This window comes from Pyrus communis, chromosome 4 (assembly GCF_041283825.1).
Source record: "Pyrus communis isolate YQ-2024b chromosome 4, ASM4128382v1, whole genome shotgun sequence".
NCBI classification, from domain to species: domain Eukaryota; kingdom Viridiplantae; phylum Streptophyta; class Magnoliopsida; order Rosales; family Rosaceae; genus Pyrus; species Pyrus communis.
The window spans coordinates 12,147,971-12,155,000 of record NC_142568.1 but is presented as its reverse complement, the minus strand read 5'-3'; positions in this window follow the sequence as shown (position 1 = coordinate 12,155,000).

Genomic DNA, 7,030 nt, shown 5'->3' with positions numbered 1-7,030 from the left:
GAGCCCATCCCTCTGGCCTACCATTTATTGGTCGATCCGGCTGGCGGCTCCTGCATCCCCATGGGGGCCCTTTCATACAAGTTTGTTGCTAGGAGTCCCTCTAGTCGAATCAATAATCAATATAAGTTTACTGACCTGGCTCTTCAATCGACGATCTACTGCTCCCTCTTAGTTGCAGATGCCCATGCTTTGATTCGAAAGCCCTAGCCTGTGATGAATCCCCAGTAAGATCGGAGTATTGAATTTATCCTCTCTTCAGTCCTGTTTGAACCCGTCCCAGCAACGACCACCTTCCTACTGCAAGGTGAGGCTCTGCCCTTCCCCTAGAATCCACTCCGGGTCACGGAGCTCTCAACTGAGTTGTTTAGGTTCTGGAATTCCATCTCTGGTTGGGGTTCTGGAATTCCATCTCTGATCGAGAGAAATTTCTTAGGATCTGTGCGACCAACAAATATCACGGTATTCTCCTCCCGGTCACACAATGGAATAGCAGTCAAACTACGTAATTTGGTATCGTATATAATATAAACCATCAAATCCAGTTATTGTTGCCTGCCGCGAGAGACACAAGGTCGAAGAAAGGCTTTCGCATCCAAAGCCAATTCCGGAATACAAGACCAAAAGGAAAGAAATAGAGAAAGGGCCTTGTAATAGTCTAGATAGATATAAATAGAGAGTCTACTTCTAGACGTTCCAGCGAATATTTGGATGATAGAGAAAAGCAGAGAAAGGGCCTTGTCATGGTGGTGCATTCATGACGCTTGTGTATAAAGCCAAGAGAAAAGCTAAAAGGAGGACACATGGTAGTATTGAAGAGCAGTATCCAAAGATATAGGATTATTGTGATGAGATAAATAGAAATAATCCTGGTAGTACTGTGGTAGTAAAAACTGACTTGCAAGGTGAGAATCCTGTTTTTAAATGGATTTATATATGTTTTGCAGCTTTGAAGAGGGGTTTTGCGAAAAGATGGAGGCCCGTCGTAGGTTTTGATGGTTGTAACATTAAAGGATCTCATCCTGGGCAGATACTAAGTGCAGACAGAATCGACGCAAATAATAGGATGTTTCCACTTGCATTTGCCGTGATAGAGATTAAGAATACGAAGACATGGACATGGTTTATGGAATGCAATTACAGCTTTGATGCCAAATGCAGAACACATGCATTGCGTTAGGCATTGCACAATAATTTAAAGATTGCAGGTCACACTGGTCTTGCACTGAAACAAAGATTGTGAGCTGCGGCAAGGGCAACAACAATCCCTACATGGGAGGCTGAAATGGATAAAATGTTTGCTTAATCTAAGTCAACATTTGATTGGTTTGAGGATAAGCCAGTAGATAATTAGAGTAGGTCGCATTTCAGTACTAATGCTAACTGTGATATACTACTCAACAATTTGTACGAGTCTTTTAATGTTACTATCTTAGAAGCAACATATAAGCCCGTTCTCACTTTGCTACAAAGGATGCAGTCGTACTTGACGCTTAGGATGGCGAGGGTTCGAGAGACAATTTGGAATCATGAAGTTGGGCCTAGAATGTTTGAAATTGTTGAGAAATATAAAATTGAAAGTTATTTTATGCATAGCCTCATATGCTAGTGGGAGAAAGTAGCGAGTGAACCATCTTCATGGTGGTATGTATGTTGTTGCTCTGGAAGGTCATACATGTTCTTGTCGAAAGTGGGATTTATGTGGAATCCCATGTCCAATGCTATTGCTGCAATAGGCAAGATAGAGCCTCACCCACTTGATTATGTTCATTCTTGTTAGGGCAAATTATATTTTCATACCTCAGGTTTAGGGCTTATTTCAATTCTTTACAACATCTTCAAAACATTCACTTTCATACCTTAAGTACTATTTTATTTCAAAATAATACATCCATTACATTTTCCATCCATGGATCTGTTAAGTGCTGACGTGGCTACCACATATATGTCACGTGGCTGCCAAATGTGTGCCACATGGTAAAAAAATAATTTTTTTATTTTTTTTAAAACCTAAATCTTCTTTAAAAAAACAAACAAACAAACGCAACCCCCACTTTATCTTCCTTCCCCCACCCCCACCCAACCCCATAAGAAGAAGAAGAAGAAGAAGAAGAAGAAGAAGAAGAAGAAGTAGGAGGAATAAAAAAAATAAAAAAATAAAAAAATAAAAAAACCATCTTGTTCCTCCACATCCTCCTCCACATCCACCCTCGCACCTCTTCTACACACCCCACTCCTTAAATTCACACTCATTAGGAAGATGGGATCGCAGGGAAAGGGAGATGGGTTTTTTTTGTTTTTTTGTTTTTTTGTTTTCCCTTCTTTTTTTCTGGTTCCCCTTAGATGGGATGGGTTTTTTTTTTTTTTGTTCTTTCCTGGTTGAAGATTCAAATGGGGTTTCCCCCGGGGGTGGGGTGATGGAATCTATGTTTCCTAGGTTTTTTTTTTTTTTTTTCCTTCTCCCTTCTTGTTGTTGTTGCAGGATGGGTTGTGGGGAGATGGGATGGGTTTCAATTTTTTTTTTTTTTTTTTTTGAGAAAAGTCAGATTTAAAAAAAATTAAAATTTTTTTTCCCACGTGGCACACATTTGGCGGTCGTGTGGCATATATGTGGCAGCCACATCAACACTTAACGGATTCATGGATGGAAAGTGTAACGGATGTATTATTTTGAAATAAAATAGTACTTAAGGTATGAAAGTGAAATGTTTTAAAGATGTTGTAAGAAATTGAAATATGCCCCAAACCTGAGGTATGAAAATGTAATTTACCCTTGTTGTTATAAGAGACCATCATATGACAGGGCCTATGAGGGATACATTTCTCCTATGCCTAGTTCAAAAGAGTGGAGGAAAACAGCCTTGTGCCCATCAAGCCCCCTATGTATCTATCACAAACAACCGGGGAGACCTAAAACTAGGAGAAAAAGCGGAAGCTGATGAGACACTAGAAGGGACAACAAAGTTGAGAAGATATGGCATGGTTATTAGTTGCAACATTTGTGAGGTTGATGGTCATAACTCTGCAACTTGCCGCAACAATGAACGTGTATTTCACTTTCATGTAATCGATTTCTCTTATTCGCAAATTTTTCACTTGAACTCAATTTAGTTCTTTTAGTTTCACATGATTTCATTCAAATTCCCAACTTTATTGCAGATGGATGGACAAGGAGGTAGAAGAAGAAGAGGAGCAAGAAAAGGCATAGGAGCTCCAAAGTTAATAGGGGTGATGAAAGCATCAATTTAAGTTCTTATTTTTATTTAAATTGAAATAAACTATTGTTAACATCATTGGGTTTAGGGGGTAAGCAAGATCAAGGTGAAAATCAATCTCAAGTTCCAACTCAAGCTCAATGTCAATTTCCAATTCAATCTCAATCTCAAGCTCAAGGGACGACAAATTTATCTGTAAGTACACCCTTTTCTATTCTATAGATATAAATGAAAATACAAGAAGAATGCATGTATCTCAAGTGAAGTTTTTATATTTCAATTGGATTTATGTTAACGCTTTAACTGATTCTTTTTTAACTGAACTATTCTCGGGGAATAGAGAGGGGGAGGCTAGCAGCAATAAGAAAGAAAAGAGAGAGATTTAATTGTGAGGTGTACATTGTATCACCCCATTGTGCCTTTATTTATAGTAGCAGGATAGGTAGAATCCTTACCATTTTAGGATTGCAACTCTAATAGGTAATTAACTACTAATAGCAATATAAGAGATATTCCTAGATCCACTAGGATTTACACTATCAAATTCATATTCTAAATATGATTGCAACATTTTTTGTTCTATTTTAAGTTTTTTTGTTATTTTTAAGAGTGAAATGACTTAACTACCTTTACATGTTGTGTACATACTCTCATTTAACAAAAATATGGATGGAATATATGAAAAACTATCGGTAGGGGGAAATCGACTAAAAAAAATTAGTTTGAGTCCTTAATTTTCCAATAGAAAACTTCAGGGGAAAATCGAAAGATATGTGAAAGTTTAGTAGGGATATCGGCAGTTTACTCAAAATAATAAACACCTTCCATCAAGGCCAAAGCCACACGGTCCCAAGAGGTAGGGTGTTTGACCAATGGATTTTCAATGTCTAAGTCATTAACTTTGAAAATAGTGAGTTTTAGAGCTTTATGCGTGGCAAAAGCTTACAAAAACAATGAGCTTGTTTCTACTCTTTGTTGTCAACAAGGAAATATCAAACTTCCATTTCCAAAGTCGAGACCCCTATTTTTAGAAAAATTACTTGATTCAATTAAAGGCCAAAAATGTTTAATGTTGAGAGAGAATACCATGGTGAATAATTCTATGTTTGCATTTATTTCTATCGGAGACAAAGTTGATCAATCAATTAACAATGGATCAAGTCCTTACATTTTTAAAATTAGTGTCAAGTTCATCATTTAATAGGTTCTTGTTACCTCCTGACGGTGAAGGTCCAAAATTTATTCAGCTTTATATACAGAGGTATTCATCAATTTACCCTCTAAACTTGTAAGGATGGGCTAATTTCCCCCCTCAACTTTAATTTTGGCCAATTACCCCCCCCCCCCCCCCCCACTCTTAAAATTAGTCACTTTCCACCTTGCTGTTTAATTTTTTGAATTTTTCATCTATTCTTCTATTAAGTATGTCATGGGTTATCCATGTGACCACCATTAAATGGCAGAAACATCATTTTCTCTACACCTTCTACCTTCTTCGTTTTCTCCACACCTTCTACCTTCTTCGTTTTCTCCGAACCTTCTATCTTTTTCCTTTTCTTCACCCACGTTTTCTACTCCCCAGATTCTTCTCCGTTTGACCTCGCAAACCCAATATTTCTCTCTGTTTTTCCTTCCAATCTCCAAACCCAACATTTAATTTCAGTTTATTCTACCAAGACTTGGATTTGGACGATGGTGTGAAGCTTCAGTCGTCACCAGTTAATCAGCTGTATTCCCAAAAGAATCAGAATCCTTCACATATATTAAATTTTTTTATGCGAGCCATAACTCCCTAAAGGGTCATCTTTTTGACATGATTTCTTGACTGAAAGACATCGAAGTTCCAAACTTGGCGCATAACAAGCGGTCAGGGGTAGGCCTGGCAAACGGGTCGTGTCTATCGTGTTCGTGTCATTTTCGTGTAACACCTGTTATCTTAATGGATCGTGTTATGTCATACCCGTTATCTTAATGGGTCCTTAATAGGTCGGGTCACTTTACCCAACGGCTAAAGTGACCCGACCCATTATGACCAGTTATCACCCATTAAGAAAAATGTATTTTTTTTCTTAAATGTTCACATATCATATATTGCCACATAAATATTACTTCAAAACATTAAAACACATTTGTCGTTTAAGTACTATATCTACACTTGAAAATAAGAGCCTAATAAACAAACATCCATACACTACTAGTCTATTACAAAATATTAAATGTGCAAGGATATGCAAAATGAAAGAGTTTTTGTTTTCAAGGTTGTGAAGCCTTTATCAAAAGTTTAAACCTTGCCAATGGAACTCAAAGCTTGCATATTATTCATTTTCCAAAATCCTCAATTTTCATCGATCATCATGACATAAGATTTTGTGGTATCCAGTAGTGTAAATATTTTAAATTGAAGATCGAATTCATTCATTGTATTCATATAGGGTCAAGGAGTGTGCCTGTAAAAAATCATCAAAATTGGAGTTAAAATAACCGTTAAATCATGATTTTTTGTTGATAACCGTTGAAAAGTTTTGTTTCGTTACTTGATCTCTGAATGTTTGTTTTTTGCGATTTTTGGCGTATAAGATCTTGAAGCATATAAAAACAAGTTTGATGGTTGGATCATTGAAATTATTTTCGTAGAATGCGTATCCTATCAAAATGATAGATTCACTAACACTTTTTATTTATACTTTCATTAAGTATAACATAAGATTTTGTGGTATCCACTAGGATAAATATTTTAAATTGAATTCATTCATTGTATTCATATAAGGTCAAGGAGTGTAGCTGTAAAAAATCATCAAAATTAGAGTTAAAATAACCGTTAAATCGTGATTTTTCGTTTATAACCGTCGAAAAATTTTGTCTCATTACTTGATCTCTGAATGTTTGTTTTTTGCAATTTTTGGCGTATAAGATCTTGAAGTATATACAAACATGTTTGACGGTTGGATTGTTGAAACTAGTTTCGTAGAATGTGTATCCCATCAAAACAATAGATTCACTAACACTTTAGAGTTTATTCATACTTTCATTAAGTATAACATAAGATTTTGCGGTATTCACTAGTGTAAATACTTTAATTGAAGATCGAGTTCATTCATTGTATTCATATAGGGTCAAGGAGTGTAACAGTAAAAAATCATCAAAATTGGAGTTAAAATAACCGTTAAATTGTGATTTTTCATTGATAACAGTCGAAAAGTTTTGTCCTGTTACTTGACCTCTGAATGTTTGTTTTTTGTGATTTTTAGTGTATGCAATGTCGAAGTATATACAAACAATTTTGACGGTTGAATCGTTGAAATTAATTTCGTAAGATGCGTATCCCATCAAAACGATAGATTCACTAACACTTAAGAGTTTATTCATACTTTTATTAAGTATAACATAAGATTTTGTAGTATCCACTAGTGTAAATATTTTAAATTGAAGATCGAATACATTCATTATATTCACATAAGGTCAAGGAGTGTGGTTGTAAAAAATCATCACAATCAGAGTTAAATAACCGTTAAATCATGATTTTTGAATGATAACCGTCAAAAACTTTTCTCCCGTTACTTGATCTCTAAATGTTTTTTTTTTTTTTTTTTTGCAATTTTTGGCGTATTCAATCTCGAAGTATATACAAACATGTTTGATGGTTGGATCATTGAAATTAATTTCGTAGAATGCGTATCCCATCAAAACGATAGATTCACTAACACTTAGAGTTTATTTATACTTTCATTAAGTATAACATAAGATTTTGTAGTATCCACTAGTGTAAATATTTTAAATTGAAGATCGAGTTCATTCATTGTATTCACATAGGGTCAAGG